Source organism: Diabrotica undecimpunctata, chromosome 3, assembly GCF_040954645.1.
Source record: "Diabrotica undecimpunctata isolate CICGRU chromosome 3, icDiaUnde3, whole genome shotgun sequence".
In the NCBI taxonomy this organism is placed as follows: Eukaryota; Metazoa; Arthropoda; class Insecta; order Coleoptera; family Chrysomelidae; genus Diabrotica; species Diabrotica undecimpunctata.
The window spans coordinates 41,623,257-41,641,123 of NC_092805.1; the positions used below are offsets into that span (position 1 = coordinate 41,623,257).

The following is a 17,867-nucleotide window of genomic DNA, read 5'->3' on the forward strand; positions in this document are numbered from 1 at the left end:
ATCAAAGTTCATTTATTCGAGCATTCAACCTTATATTTATTAATTTTTTTTACGTATACCAATTTTGAACTTTGAAATGAAATTATCTTTAACCTAATTTTTGTTTTGTTTTTCACGCACAATACCGTTAGTTTTCAATATTATAATATATGTTATGAATATTTTGAATACATAAAAATTTTTAACGAGAAAGAGCCGCGAAAGAAAAAGGTAATGGTTTAAATATTACCATCCTATTGTGTATAATCTCGTCGTAAATGCCGCTTAAGTTTGTTTGACCGGTTGTATCTCAGAAACCACTGCTCGTAAATTCAACTTTTTTAACAAAAGCATCTTGCCATGTGTTTTCCAACTTCGTTTTCTGAATTCATTTTAAAGTAATAGTTACTTAGATATTGGGGGCTATGGTGTATCATTTACGTAAATAATTACATACTAGTGTAAAATTCAGAAAACGTACATCAGATTACAGTTCTCAGAACGTAATGTGTAAAAACGGTATGATGTATCATGCCCTGCATTGCTATACGTAAAATGACCAATCCACAGCAGAAAATTACATAAAACGTTATTTTCGGTTCTGCCATATCCTGAAGATCTGTCAACTAATTCAAATTAACCTAACTGTTGTCTTCGTGTTTGTTTTATTTGCTAATTTAAAAAAAAAATGGATTTTGTAAATTTATTATTACTCAATGAATTTAATGATGTGGCAGAGAGAAATTATGTGAATGTAGAGCGACGACACTTACGGGATACCAGTAACCCATTTGAAATAGATAACCAGCTCTTCATAAAGTATTTTAGGGTGTCGAAAAACATTGCTGGGTATGTTGTAGATACTTTACGACCTGTAATTGCAGAAAAACAAAGAAACAAATGCTATAGAATTGAAGGTCCTCTTAGTACTCAATTTTGTAGGAAATGAAAGTTACCAAAAATATACTAGTAACAACCTGTTATTTCCAATGGAACAGAGTACATTTAGTTAAGTGTTAACAGAAATAACTGCAGGTATAGTTGAACACTTGGTGTCAAATCAAATAAAATTTCCTTAAAGTGTAATCGACATGGATTAAAATAAAAGAAGTGTTACGATAATAAATATCATGGCCTATAAAACTGTATATATATATATATATATATATATATATATATATATATATATATATATATATATATATATATATATTATGACTAATTCTGTTTTGTTGTAGTCATTTCGGAGTTTGTTTACTAGAAGCCTCTAGACCCGAATTATGATGAGTCATGAGCCACGACTCGAGGGTTTCAAGCAGTTGAAAAACTAGTTTTAGCTGTTGACCTCCTTCTAGCTTATTCGATGGCGTTCCCGTTATTCTTGTCAACACCACCAACAATGTTCGAGTCTGCTATAAGGAATTCCGGAACTAACGGAGGTTTATATAAAAGAGAAATTTTATATGGAGGAGCAGTCAGTTAAATCTGATACTCGCGCCCGCGATTTTAATTGTAGCGTTCGTATAAAATAAATTATGTATTATTGAGTAGTTAAATAAATTAATATAAGTTATCGTGCTTTTTAATAAATTAAAATAAGAACCTTTTAATAAAGACATTATTAATTAATAAATCTCATAACAGAAGTTTTATAATGTTTGGTGGACGAAATGACGTAATTGGAACTGTTTTTTTTTTATTTAAATAAATGTGTCTCGGCTGCAATGACCATTGACACAAACAATATTGTGTACAATAATTACAATAAGCACATGTAACTAATTGCTACAGTAAATCTATAAGCTTAGACCCTATGACTAAATAATATAATATAAGTAAACTACATGGAAAATAGGGGGTCATATTATGTTAAACAACTGAATGTATTTCAAGAAACCAATTAGGTTAAAGACTTGATCGCGTGAGTTTAAAACGTCTTCGATATTAGACTTAGGTTTATGTTGCACTCTGTGTTTTGCGTACTGGGGACACTCGTCAGGATGTGTTTCACAGTTAATGCACTTTAGCAGATCTGGCAATGGGGCTTCGGCTCGGACTTCATTAAGTATTCATGTGTGAATCGGGTATGTCCCATTCTTAATCTTCGGATGACAGCTTTTCATTTCTAGAGATAGTTCAAATTTTTCAACAGTCTGTCGGATCTCATGTAATGCACTCTTGATTGTGTTCCAGTGGGTTTGCCAGGTATGATACTGTTGTTGCTTGAAAATTTGCTTTGTGTCATTATGGATTTGAATATGTTGGGCTTTTGAGGATTGACTGTTTACACAAGAAACTTGCTTGGCTGTTTGGTCTGCTTTTTTATTACCGGGAATGCCGATATGGGATGGTAGCCAGATGATAGTGACATTTACACCTTGAAAAGCGAGTACACTGTAAGTCCTATGGATTTCTTGAACTAAGGGATGCTGAGAGTATAGACTTTTTATCGATTGTAGTGACGACAGGGAGTCTAATTGGGACTATTGATTGCACACATTATTACAATTATAGCACCTTCTGCTGATGATACAATCAGACTTGCTCTGGCATACTTCAACAGAAAAGGCTTTTATAGTATAAATGTGCAAGCAATATGTGATGCAAATTCAATATTTTTAAATTGTAATGCTTGCTTCCCAGGTCCCACACATGACTCAGGGATTTGGGAGTTAAGTGCAGTTAAACAATTTTTAGAAAGACAATTTGTAAGAAACCAACTGAATAACGCCTATTTAGTTGGAGATTCAGGTTATCCATTGCAACCATGGCTATTGACTCCTGTTGCAAATGCTCATATTGCAATCAGGAAGTCATTTGGAATTTTGAAATTCCGCTTTCGATGTTTGCACAAGCACAGAGTTTTACACTATAGCCCTGTTAAAGCTGCAAACATCATATATTATATGCATATGAAAGAACGGCTTTCTGCTATAGATAACTAAGGAGATGAAGTACAGCCTGTAGTTCCAATAGGAATAATTCCAAACGAGGCTAATAAAAACAATGGTTGGATGTTTGAAGGACAGAGAATAAGAACAAGTGTTATTGATGCAAACTTTGTGTGGCGAAACAAAAACTTAGTTAATATTTCCATAATTTATTTATTTCGTAATTTTATAATAATTAGTGATATATAGTTTTATAATCTAATATAGTTTAGTGATATCATTTTACAATCAATATATTTCTATACTGTTAAATAAAAATAAACATAAATCCTGTATGTTAGAATTAATTACAATAAGGCCAAAACAAACAAATTTAAAATATATTACAAAGTGATCAAAAAGTTTTCAAAACCCTCAGAGAATACGAAGAAATGATATTGCTACTAACTTTGTGTTATAAAATTGGTAAATATAAATATTTAAAACAAAATACACTGCGCTCTAAAATTAACGCATAATTTTAAAAACCCTGGTAAATCAAAAAAATTTAATGTTTAGATTTTTGTGCTAATATATTATTGTTACCCCCGGTATATTGTAAAATTTATCGAGGAGAAATTCTATTAAAATCAGTAAGCGAACTGTTTAATAAATGCTTACATGCGGGTACGATTCCTAAAGACTGGAACAATGCAAGACTAAATTAGAAAATTATAGACCCATCAGCCTCTTGACACATATGTATAAACTCTTTATGAAAATCTTAACAAAGAGACTAACACCTAAACTAGATTTCTATCAGCCCAAAGAACAGGCAGGCTTTAGGAGAGGATATGGCACAAATGACCATTTGCACACCATAAAGATCTTAATTGAAAAATGCATCGAGTACAACATACCACTGGTTCTTGCATTTGTCGATTACGAGAAGGCTTTTGATACTGTAGAGTTTAAAACCGTACTGGAAGCCCTAAATCAAAGCCGAATAGATTACAGGTACACGTCACTAATCAAAAACATCTACGAGAACGCTACATCAAGTATACGACTACACGAAGACACAGAAAAATTCAGCTTAGGTCGAGGAGTAAGACAAGGAGACAATATTTCACCAAAATTGTTCACGGCAGCTCTAGAGTCAATATTTAAGAACACCCAATGGCAAGATATGGGCATCAATATAGATGGAGAAAGATTAAATCATCTGAGGTTTGCAGATGATGTCGTATTAATCGCAGATAACTTACAGGATACGGTTTCTATGCTACATTCGCTTAAAAGTCTGTCTGAAAGAGCAGGATTAAAGATAAACTTTGAGAAAACTAAACTTATGACAAATCTCGTAATGAGTGGAAATATAACTATCGACAATAATACCATACAACAAACAGACACTTACAAATATCTGGGACACGAGATCAAAATAAACAGAGACAATCAAACAAATGAAATACAGAGGCGAATAGGCCTGACATGGGCAGCATTTGGCAAACTAAGCCATATTCTAAAAAGTTCAATTCCCATGTGTCTCAAGCGAAAAGTTTATAACCAATGTGTTTTGCCTGTACAAACTTATGGAGCAGAGACTTTAACACTCACGCAGAAATCTGCGAATAAACTAAGAGTTACACAACGAGCCATGGAACGTGCAATGCTGAATGTGAGCCTCCGAGACCACATAACAAACCGACAAATCAGGCAAAGATCAGGAGTTCAAGACGTCATCGAAAGAACCACAAGACTTAAGTGGAACTGGGCAGGACACTTAGCCAGAACACAAGATGGACGATGGACAAGACGAATTATGGAATGGAGGCCCAGAAATTATAAAAGAAGCCGAGGACGACCACCGACTAGATGGACCGACGACATAAAAAGAGTAGCGGGAAACTGGCTACAAGCGGCCCAGTGTAGAGAACACTGGAAAGAACTGAGGGAGGCCTATGTCCAGCAGTGGACGGGATTGGCTGATTGATGATGATGATCGAAAGAACGGTAAAAAACGCTGATATTTTTACCATTTTTTGCAAAAAAATTTAAAACATGCTAATTGTGCTTCATTTTATTTCGAATTTAGTTGGGTTGGATTACGTTGTGCTGAACGTTTAAAGAGTTTTTCAAGTTTATTAAGTGTTTTTCTTTGAAATGAACCACCAGCAGGAAGAAAATCGAAATTTGTCAGAAAGTTACTGTTTTAGAATCGTTACTCTTCGCGAAGAAGGATACACTCAAGTAGAACTCGCTGAACGTTTTAACGTCACCCAGTCAACCATTTCAAGAATGTTAGCACGTTTTTCTGTTACTGAAAGTAACTTGAGAAGACCCGGTTAAGGCCGTAGAAGGGTTACAACTCCTAATCAAGATCGGCTTTCGACACTTCGTACACTGAGACAAAGGTTTGTTACCAGCACTTCTCTACAAAATGAATTTTTGGATCGTTATAACTTTAGAATCAGCCAAAATACGATTAGAAAAAGACTTGCCGGAAACGACCTACACCCTGAAAGGGCACCAATTGGCCCATTATTGACCAGAGACCATAGAAGGCAAATACTGCATTTTGCTCGTGAACATGTTGATTGGAATAATGACGATTGGGGAAGAATATTATTCACCGATGAATCCAGGTGTTGTCTTTTTTCTGATGACAGGAGAAACCGAGTGTATAGAAGGCCTGGGGAACGCTACGCACAGTGTAACACACATGCGAGAAGTCCTGACCTTAACCCAATAGAACATGTTTGGGACATCATATGCAGACGACTACAACAACTACCTAATGCACCAAACACGTTAGACGAACTGTTTTTGCGGTTGGTTGAAATTTGGGATCAAATTGATCAAGAAGAAATCAGAACGATTATTCTCAGTAAGAGAGATCGTTGTCAAGCAGTAATAATGCCAGAGGAGGCAATACTCGATACTAGTACACGGTACTAGTATTTTCTTCAACTTTAAAAATTTCAATTTCGTCATTAATTTATAATTTTAGTTTGTTTAGATCAGTTGTTTGTTTAAATGTTTAGATTTATGATGTTTTATTGTTAATTTTAATACATTTTTTGTAAAAAAAAGAAAAGTTTTTTATTTAAGATGTTCTAAAACAACCATAAAGCAGAAAAGAACAAACAAATTTTTTTTCATTACAACTCAAAATAAGAATTTTAAAATTATGCGTTAATTTTGGAGCGCAGTGTAATATCAACATAAATTATGTATGTTACAATTAATAACAAAAATGACACAATAAAACTAACAAAATAGAAGTATATTATAACCTCTCCCAGAAGTTTTGAAAACCCTTAGAGAATATGAAGAAATGTTATAAAATAAAAATGTTTTTGATCAGTATATTTCATAATTAAGATTAATTGCAAAAAGGTGAACACAAACCAATTTAAAATATGTTACAAAGTGGTCCAAAAGTTGTAAAAACCCTTAGAAAATTAAAAATTACAAGTAAAGAATACAATTTCAAAAATTAAAACAAACCTAAAATATACTACAAAGGCAAACTTCATCAGGCAAGTGGTAGGTGCAACAATCAAAAAGGTTTTTGGCAAAGGAGGGCTGATGGGACAATAAACCAAAGGAAGACCAAAATTTAGATAAAAAACTTAGAGGATGATTTAAAATCTATTGCAGTTAGAACATAGAGACTAGTTGCTAGACACAGGGGCGAATGGAGGATTGTTTTGAAGAAAACTGTGATGTCACTGAGAAAGATAATGATGTGGTGTCACAGACTATCTACAGATTGTCCCAAAAGTCCTCAAATTCATCAAAAGATTGAAATATTTTAAAATATTCCAATTTTATTTTCATCTTTTTGATTTTATTGCCCTTCGCAACCTCTTGCCTGATTACCTTTATTTCTGCAACTAGTTCTGATTGGCTCCTACCCCAAACATCACATGCCTCCTTTATGTTTGAGATGGCAAACCTTCTTTTTAATGGAGTTTTATCTCCTCTAGTTTTAGCAGGAGTTTGTCGACTTGTTCCTGTGAGATAAGAATTTTATGTTAACATTGTCATTTGTCTTTAGACAAAGTTGAAGAAATTTTTAAGTAGTCCATTAGATTAAAATATTTGTTTGTACCTGCTTCTGCAATTTCCTCAGGCCCAGGTTGATTTTCATTTCATTCTGAAAAATATTTTACACTATAATAAACATAATACATTAACCATAAGTGAAATTTATACCTTCCAAATTAAAAGTATCCCTAATCTGCGGATCCCCCAGATGAATTATAGAGATGAGTTGTAAAAGTTGCTCCTTAATTTCGGTTAAGGGCTTTTGGGTGTTTGGCCCTTCCCCAGTGGCACCAATTTGAGCAGCAACTTTTCTACTTTTTCTTTTTACATTCATCTTCCATTCATTAAAGACCTAAAAATCAAGCATTTATTAAATTTGATAACAACAGAAATTACAGTTTTCTTACATGTCGCCATTGTTCTCCTGTTTTATTAGGGCCATCATCTATGCTATTAACACTGATATAGCAAATTCCTGTCACAATTGAAACACTTTTTTTGCTTCTGCTGGCTTTGTTTTACCAGTAAGCACTATTTGATTATTTTTTTTAAAAAGTCTAACATGAACTCCATGTAGTTTTCTTTTTAATTATTGAAGTTATATTTATTGTATTCTAAGTAATTATTATAAAAACTAACTAAACTAAAACTCAAAACAAAACAGAAAGCTTATACAAAAACAACGTGGTTTCACAATTATCAACATAACATAACCTAGCTATGAACGAAAACGGCCTGTAATTTTAGACAGCTTAAAAATTACATTAATCTATCAAGGTAGGCAACCCGTTATACGTAGATCTTACATCATACCGATTTGAATATTTTTACACAAATGTGTTAAAATTGGAGTTTACAGCATGTAATTATTTTACATAAACAATACATTATAGCCCTCATTCTCGTTGTTAACAAGCAACCAAAAAAATGGTTTATAATTTTAAAACATTCCTGAGGCCGACCAAAATTAACCGATTTCAATTCTGTGAAGTACGTTAGATAGGTGGAGTGGAGGGCTTTTTAATATGTAAAAAAATTGACAAACTTCTATATGGTCTACTTTTTTGTGCAAATTTTTAAAAAGTTATAATCTTAAAAAAAAATTATACTGCGAAATTTTTATGCAAAATTTATTAAACTGATTTTAATGAAATTCGGTGGACTCTTTTATCATATTATAAAGTTTGTCTCCACGAACAATTAAGATCCTAAGTGGTTGAAAAATATTGAATATAAAATAGCCTGTCTCCAATCCTTTTTTGTATACTATTTTGCAGCAACGCTAATAAATTTAAAAAACAATCGGTTGCCTGTAAAGTCGGTTTTACGGGCGAAAATTTTACGTGACAACGTCTTTTTCTCGGTAGAATATTTATTGATATGAATATTATTAAATTGCACAATAGGAACAAGGAATTGAACGAAAATAAGAATTGCACAAATTTTAACTATAGAAATATATTTTGTTTACTAAAACATTGTACATGTAAACTTAAACTTAACTAATTTCTATTTGAGTGATTTTGTTGAGGATAGGACGATGACTCAAGCACGCACCGATTCAACGCGTCTAATTCTCTAGTGTTGCGCGCGCAGCGGACCGATCATGTTTGAGTGGGAGAGAGACGCAAGGCATTCGCCGGTCCGGCGGGCCTCTCTCTCGTTCGGTGACTCACTGTAACAGACGTGAGCGGGCGTTACACTTTTTCATGAATGACTCCGAGCCACAACCTAATTTAAGACGTTGTCACGTCAAAAATTAACCAGTCGTATCTTATAGAAAATTTAATTATCTTTATTTTACTTTTGTATGACTTTACTTCAAAATGAATCGTTTTAAAGGTATATTTAAGAAAATTAGAAAAAAGAAATGATGTGTTCAGTAATTTTTAAATATTTAAATTTTTTTATTAATATTCTTGAATTATTTTAGTAAGAGAAGTTAATTATTATAACTGTTATTACACAACTTTTTCTGCAACATTCTTACTTCTAAATATAGTCGTTTTTTCACAAATCCGCCCTGGTTTATTAACAAATGTTATAAAAATACATAAAATATTAGTTTAATTTAATTTTAATCATCATGGTGTTCTGTATGTACCGGGTGGTCCAATAAACCGATCTCTCGGCTATATATCAGAAACTATTCATTTTATAACTTTAGGAGAAAGATCTTTCACATATTTAATTTTAAGTTATAATACAGGGTGAGTCAATACTATACTTACTTATGTTTATGCGTTTTTATTCATATCTCGAGTTCGACAGAAGCTATTAACATGCGGTTTACGCCATTTTGTTACGAATTTATTCCAGTTCTATTATTATTTACAATAAATAGGTGTTTTCATTAAACATTTAAAAAAAAATTTAATTTTTTCTATTCAAAAGTACCCTCTACCTATGACAATTAAAACAAAATGCAATTATTTTATAGTAGATGTAAATTAATTTATCCACACCCTTTCTATATATATAAAAGGATTTCCACAGTTTTCACTGTTTTCCTTCACTCAACCGTTTTCTCCAATTTTTCCTGTTTAGCCAGTCCCCTTCCTGTAGGTTTCTTCTACTCATTGCTTCGTCCACTTCATCTCTGAAAGATCTTCGGGGTCTGCCTCTCTTTCTTCTTCCTATCGGGCTCCACTCTGTTATTATATTTATCCACCGATTTTGGTCTGCTCTTCTGACATGTCCGTACCAGGTTAACCTCTTCTGTTCGAGGTAGTCTATTATGTCGGAGTTCATTCCCATTCTCCTCTTAATCTCCATGTTATTTATTCTAGGTTTTCTTATTTATTGTCCAATTTTCACACCCATAAGTGAGGATACTTCTTGTCATGGTATTATATATTTTTTTCTTTGTTTTCATGCTGATGTTCTTATCCCATAGTACCGGGTTCAATTTTCGTATGCAGTCTCTTGTTTGTCCTAGTCTATTTTTTATATCTTCCTCCGTTGTTCCTTTGTTTGATATTATGAAACCTAAATGCTTATACTTGTCTGTTCCTTTGATTTGTTTACCTCCGTCTATTTCCAGCTGTTTTATTTCTGTATTCTCCGTTGTTAGGTATTCAGTTTTCTTTAGGTTTATTTCCATCCCATTCTTTGTATATTCCTGCTCCAGTTTTCTCATCATAAAACTGAGGTCATCCTCGTCTTGTGCGATCAATATTTGGTCGTCGGCAAAACTTAGCGTATATAGATATTCGTTCCTTACTGGTATACCCATTCCTTTGCACTTTCTTTTCCATGGTTTCAGCGTTTTTTCCAGGAATATTTTGAACAGGGTGGGGGATGTGGAGCAACCCTGTAGTAGTCCCTTTGTCGTCTTAAATGGACTGCATATTCTATTGCCCGTTTTGATAGCTACTTCGTTATTCTTGTAGAGTACTTTTACCGCGTTTATTAATCTTCGTGGAACTTCGATGTCTTCCATTGCTTCCCATAGCTTGGTTCTAGGTATTGAGTCATATGCCTTCTTAAGATCAACAAAAGCCAGATGGACGGATCTATTTTTGGCCATTCTTTTTTCTATTAGTTGTTCGACCGTGTAAATGTGATCTAGGCATGCTTTCCCCGCTGTGAAACCTGCCTGGTCTTCTCCGATTTTATCTTGTGTATATATTTCTAATTTTTCCTTTATGGTCTTTCCGTACAGTCTGCCTATAGACGATATAATGCTGATTCCCCGATAGTTTTCGCAGTTTTTTCTATTTCTTTTCTTGTATATTGATGTCATATATGCTTGGGTCCATTCTGCCGGTAAGTCTTCTCCATTCAGTGCTCTCTCAAACATTTTATGTATCATACGGAATAACTTTTCAGATCCGTTTTTTATCAATTCATTTGGTATTCCACCGGGACCTTCTGCTTTTTTTATTCTTTCGAGTTTTGATCGTTCTTTTTACCTCAGCTAGGCTTAATTCGATTTCGTCATGTGTGTAGATTTCTATTCCGTCTATTTCTGATTTTTTGAATTCGGGGCGGTCTTCGGTTAGCAATTTTTTATAGTATTCTTGCCATTCGTTTTCTTTGATTTGACCGATCTTGATTTTCTCTATCTTATTTCTTTGGAGCGACTTTAAGATGCGCCATGACTCTGAATTTCTCGTTCCTCCTATGTGCTGTTCTATCTCTGTGCATGTTTTTTCCCATCTTTCATTTTTTTCATTTGCCACTTTTCTTTTCACTTCTTTATTTTTTTTCCTGTATAGTTCCAAGTCCTCATAGTTTTTTGTGTTCAGGTATTTTATATGGAGTTCTTTTTTCTCTTTTATGCATGTTAGTGTGTCTTCGGTTAATTTCGTAGTTTGGTGGGTGTATTTTTGGTCCACTTCTCCAAGAGCTTTTAGGGCTGCTGTCTTCATGCAGGTTTTTATGTGTTCGTATGTTTGTTCTAATGATTCATACCGAAACTCTTCTAGCTTTTGGTCCAATCTTCGCTTATATAGGTCTTTTATTGAGTCTTCTTCTAATAAATTGATTTTGAATTACTTTTCTTGTATTGAGCACGTATTGACTGGTGTAGCCGGAGCCGTAACTTGGTCAGACTCTCCCTGGGTCGGTTTCTGTTGGGTCTGTTGGGTTTCTACATGGGTGAATTCTACACCCTTTCTAATGACACTAATTTCGTTAAAATCGGTTGATCCAAACCAAAGTTATAGGTATTTATCCACAAATATTTTCCCACTCTCCCCCACCCTTTATTTGAAAAAATAAAAAAAAGTACTTGAACAACTTTGTGCAGAATTTAGGCCTCTTTCTAGTTTACTTATTTAACACTTAGTATAATTGGGCATATTTCCCAAAAAACTGGTTTTCAAAGTTTTCTTCACAGGTTACGCCCCCTAGCAGTTAACCCAGATACTTGAAAGTACTTGAAAGTTATAACATGAATAGTTTCTGATATATAGCCGAGAGATCGGCTTATTGGACCACGCGGTACAGTCTAACGCTATTTATAAACTATATTCGAAGAAAGACTATACTTTACAAAAAGTGCATACTGCCTGAAGATTTTAAATACATCGAATTCATAAAACTAATTATTATTAAGTATATTTGCATCAAATTTCCAAATATTTATTATAAGAAAATCGATTTCGCCTTTACCTTCTCGACTCCTTAATTCATTTTCCAGCCAACTCGCTGAAACAAAGCCGACATTAAAGTTGATGAACAAAAATGTTTTATATAAAAGGCGTTGTGTCAATTTTCTAACCCCAAATAATTTACATCGAAAAATTAATACTAAAGTGGTTTGGTGAACAACTGAGGCGTTTTTCGCCTCTGCCGTCGCGTCGAAGTGATGAATGGTGTGAATGGAAATCATTAAACGGCAGCGTAATTCTGGTAAAGCAACAGCTACCAAATGAGGTAAGACGCTAATTTCAATAACTATTCGAAATTACAATGGCGTTACAAATTATAATTCTAAAGAATTAAAAAGTATATTTAAAATATCTAATATAATTATGCAAAATAATAAATCAATTACATGAAGCAATATCATTGCCGTCCCAAAATATTTTAGATACAATATATTAGGAATAATTTCTGTGCTGTCGATATAAAAACAATGTTATTTGGTTCCGCTCATAGTTCCGCTTATGGACATATAATAGAAACAGACTGAGCGCAGCCATACAGCTAGTGCGACAGAGAAAACTGCCGCAAAGTAATCTCTGCATCTTTGTCTAATATGCCGGGTTTATTGACCAAGTCACATAAATGACCAATGAGAGGTAATATAGATCAATCAAAGAGTTCAATGATACGGTGCACAATACCAAAGTAGTTACCAATTCCAAAGTATGGACATTCAAATATGGAAGAAGAAGAAGAAGCTTTTGTGTAATTTCGTTTATTTCTGCTATACTTATTTTGCTTGGATTTTTGGTCTTCTTACTCTACTTCTCAAAAACAAAACAGTTAATATGGTACGGCCATGTACAGAGAATGCCAGATGACAGGATTCCAAAACAGATTTTGACGTGGACACCACAAGGGAGAAGGAAAAGAGGAAGGCCGAGAAAAACTGGAGAGATGGAATTGAAAAAGAACTAGAGGAAAGAGAGATCCCTCCAGGCCTATGGCTGAATAGAGAAGAATGGCGGTTAGGAGTCGGAAGGCGTCGGGGAACGCTGTAAACCGATAGTAGTAGTACTCTACTTCTTCTGGTTGTTCTTGGTTGCTATCTACGTCATTTTGGGTGTTCAGTAGACAATTTTAATATTCCTTTTCCTTCAAGTAATCGTAATAAAATAATCTCAAACTAGAAAACCAATTGTCACAAAAAATCATTGAATTCTGGGGGGATCCAATGTTTTACATAGTGCAATCATTGAAGATGCATTGACACCCAAGGATTGTTGTTCTTCAGTTGTTGTTGTTAATAAATCTGATTATTATTTCCCTGTAGTTGTCAAAAAGTCGAAGCTCCTTAATAAGAAATGAAATCGGCACTATGTCCTGAAACACCTGCCCTTATAAAAAACTTATAGCCCCAGTTATAAGGTTTATTTTGTATGTGTTCTAGTAAATAGCCACTGTAGATATCTTTGTATGCAACCATGACTCTATAAAATATTTGTTTTCGAACTGATACTTATAACAATTTATAGAAATATGATCTAAAAGGGGATGAATTTTGAAGTAGCGGTATTTAGTTTCTATAGTAACTTCTAAATTATCATTGAAATGGTTTAGTGTTTTAAGTTTTTCATACCATCAGCAACAAGGGGAATTCTTAAAGAAGTGGCCCTATAGCTGCCAGCAATAGAAGAAGTAATCATCTTCTATTGCTGGCAGCTCTATTAAAATAAAATACGCTTCCATAAAAATCAAAATGGAGAAAAAGTCTGTTATTTCGGAAGTGCTTGTGTTGACACTTACCCCAGTTTTTTGAAAAAATACTCGTAAAATACTCAAGAGGATCAGTTGTAATAGACTGAGGTCACTACTTTTTTACGTTTTCTTGGCGGTTCTTCCTGCTCGTCTTCTTCATTCGTTTGATTACCGTCTTCGTCAGTTAACAGTTGCTGATTGTGAGGTTCATCATCTTCATCTGAGTCTGCGGCAATTTTATTTATATTGATGTTTTCAATTTCTTCATCATACTCCTCCTTGTCAGACAAATCGGAGAGATTAGGGTCGACAGAAACGATACACGACATTTTTATCTGTCTTCCATAATAGGAGGTTCTTCTTCTTCTTCTTTTGCCACTCCTATCGAAGATTGGAAATCATCAAGGCTATCCTGACCTTGTTAACAGCTGACCTAAAGAGTTCATTAGTGGTACAGCCTTGGTACAGCCAAACCACTCTCTCAAATTACACAACCATGACATTCTTCTACGGCCTGGATTCCGTTTTCCTTCTATTTTTCCTTGCATTATATTTTAAAGTAATGCGTATTTATGTCCTCTCATCAGGTGACCCAAATATTTGAGTTTTCTTCGTTTGATCGATGACAAAATTTCTGGGTCTTTTCCTATCCTTTGCATTGCTTCAAAATAGGAGGTAGTTGAATTTTATTTAAATTTTCCATAGTGAAATCTTATACTGAATAAATAACTCAATTGCTCAACTGACAATGTTGCCTGAGAGCTACATGTTTTTTATGCAACAAAATAACATGATTACTTATCGTATACAGCAAAAAATAGCACAGAAATACACTAAAACAACCTTTGTTTTCATACGAAGTAAAAAGCTAACCTCAGAGTACTTCTAACAAACGTTTGGCAATAAAAATTATGACACACTTACTTACAAGTAGACTTCTACTGGCATCCTAAGTACTCAAATTATTTTTTTCAAATATCTCTATTGCATATCGGATGTCGCCACCAGTTTCATATAACTAACACAAATTGCTTGCAGTTATCATTGTCACATAACAGATATATATATATATATATATATATATATATATATATATATATATATATATATATATATATATATACCAAATCCTGAGACTTGACAAAGAGAACCAAAGTGCCGAAATTACTAGAAGAGCAAGATTAGCATGGGCAGGATTTGGAAAACTTAGTTGGATACTTAAGAACCGCAAAATACCCCAATACTTGAGGAGCAAAGTGTTCAACCAATGCATCCTTCCTATCATGACATATGGATGTCAAACCTGGACCCTAACCAAGGCAAACATAAATAAACTAGCCACAATAGAAAGAAAAATGGAAAGAGCAATGTTAGGTATACGACTGTCAGATAAAAAGAGGAACGACTGAGTAAGATCCAAAACAAAAGTCGAGGACTAGCAACAAAAATTGCCAAACTTAAATGGAGCTTCGCGGGCCACACTGCTAGACAAAAAGATCAACGTTGGAATACTACAATACAACATTTGAGACCTTACAAAAGTAAACGACCAAGAGGAAGAGCACAGATGAGATGGGTTGATGACATTAAAAGAATAGCCGGATAAAATTGGGAATATGTTGCTCAGGATAGAGACCGATGGAAGGAGTTGGGAGAGGCCTATGTCCCAACATGGACGACAGAAGGCTAAGAAGAAGAAAAAGAAGTTGCCTGAGAGTACAAAACCAGATACCAGGTGAATAACCAACAATTAAATATATTGAGAGAAATGATCCCTTTGAACCTATACAATCATAACAGCGCCTAGGTAGAAATATGTTTAATTTGAAAAACAATAATTATGTATCAAGAAGAATCTCAGTATATTCTACTAAACCGTGGTTCTTTGTTAGACAAATTTGAAAAAGGAATGAAAACCAAATTAAAAAATTAGTACATTTTTATCATAAATTAGACTGCCTGGTGAGTGTATATAAAATCGTATTCGATAATTATTATTGTGCTTTAGCTTGATCATAATTTTTTTTCAAAGTTTATTTTTAAGTCAGCTTTTTTAAATTTTAATTATCTCAAGGTATAACTGGAATATGCTTGAAAGATGACAGGTCATAAAATTCTTTTCACATGTTTATTTACATTTTACGATAAAATATTATAAACTGCCAACTTTTTTGATGTTTTTATTGTGTTTAATGATGTGCAATAAACTGGGTCATACTCGGTAAACACACCAATTTTTAAATGCAAATTGTTATACTAAAGTTTATTTTATGAAAGGTGCAATAATACAGACCCTCAGATGATTTTACTTTACGGTATATATTCATCCAATTATATAAAATATTATTTTAGTTTTAACGATATAACTTTTCAAATATATTTAAAATAAAACCACAAATATTTTATCTAAACCACAATATATATGTAAAAAAAACGACTTTTGTGATATTTATGTCAAATGATTCGAAATAAACCCTTCTGTTGAGTGTAACACTAGGATAAATAAAAAGTGATATACTTTTTTCATAATATTACATATCCTTGTGTAGCTTAATTCCTTTTAGCCCAAATTTTATAATGCAACACTAAGACAACGTACATATCATACCATTATATTTTGTCGTTTACCCATTTTGGTCATCAATATTAATGCAACACTAACACACACACACACACACACACACACACGCACACACACTCACACACACAGTGATCAACCCTGCCCCTAGGAACATGTGTAGTATACCAATGTAAGAATGGGATCCACATGTCCGAATCCGAAGATCAAACCGGTCACACTTCGCTAGTAGAAGTGGTACTTATCTGACCCCCAGGCTTTTCCACCACCTCTCCTCATCGTGTGACTTACGTGAGGAGGCTTATGATCTGAAATTTACTTAAGATGCCCTGGGTAATAGGACATCCTCGGTTTTTAGTGAATGTGGTTATGCCACCTAACTGTAGGGGTAGCCACATCTAGGCTTTTCTCCCTATTTACTTTACTGACTCTTAATTATTAATGATTAAATATCTTAATGATTAAATATCTTAATGATTAAATATATCTTAATGATTAAATAACGTAAATTCATATTGATATATTTATACTTTTCATTAAACCGTTTAACGTAAATTTACTTTATATAGCAAATATAGAAGGGGCCCGTCAGGCCTTCTATATACCGCTCCGCGGACTAGGCCCTTAGGGCAGATGGAATGAAAGATCTACTCGCGAAATTCGAGCACTGAGGTCATGTGCGGCATACATGGCCTTGGTGGCCGGACCCCTCTCGGGTGCTCAGCCGGCGAGGAGAACAAAATTTATTTTGCCAAATCGGCGGCTGAGTGACCGAGCACACACTCTTTTCCGGACATAGAGTCATCAGCTCAGGCTGATGGCTCTATGGTTTTTTAGGGACTCGAGTCCCGACGTAAAGTAGAGTAAAATGCAACACTAAATTATCTTACGCACATATCCTACTGTTGCCATGTACTTACTGCTGAATTGCGATTATGTCTTTGTTTATACTATCCAGCTTGCGATCACAATTTTATCTTCAGTAATCTTAAACAATAGTTCTATTACATTGATGTCAAAAGGTGTATGTTAAAGATTAAAAATGAATAATTCGGCCAATTTAAATTGTACAAATTATGGGTAAGTATCTAGAAGTCAGTATTTAGTATAATTAGTGAACAAAAATAACACTGATTCTGAGTTATTACCTGGAATTCACAGGAAAAAGGTAAGTTAAATTCATGATAAATTCCCCTTTAGAAATTTTGGGCCGATTTAATAAAATGCAATAAATTTGTACTTTTACAACTTTCAGTATCTGCTATATATTATACCATTACTTATTCTGATGATTTTTTCATTTTATTTTGTTTATTAATTTGTCAAATTTTTAAATTTTTGGAAAATAAGTATGTTCATGTTATTATTTATGTAATAACATGTTCGAACAACAAAATTGTTTTGTTTTTTGTATTGAAATGTGTTAAATTTTAAACAAAACTTTATTGCAATATAGGTTTATATAACACAAATTTACGGATATCGTTAAAAAATAGATTATCTTTGAGGGCAACAGTAGGACAAATAATTTT

General features: G+C 33.6%; 1 protein-coding gene and 1 long non-coding RNA gene across 3 annotated transcripts in view; one reads left to right on the top strand and one right to left on the bottom strand.

Moving 5' to 3' along the window:
• Elk (Eag-like K[+] channel) overlaps positions 1–17,867 on the top strand; it is a 1,090,653-nt gene that overhangs the window by 257,302 nt on the left and 815,484 nt on the right. The window lies entirely within an intron of this gene.
• On the bottom strand, positions 6,622–7,236 carry LOC140435570 (uncharacterized). The gene is made up of 3 exons (XR_011950176.1): positions 7,074–7,236; positions 6,970–7,014; positions 6,622–6,871 (listed from the first exon to the last, which is right to left on the bottom strand). It is a non-coding gene; the product is annotated as an uncharacterized lncRNA (long non-coding RNA).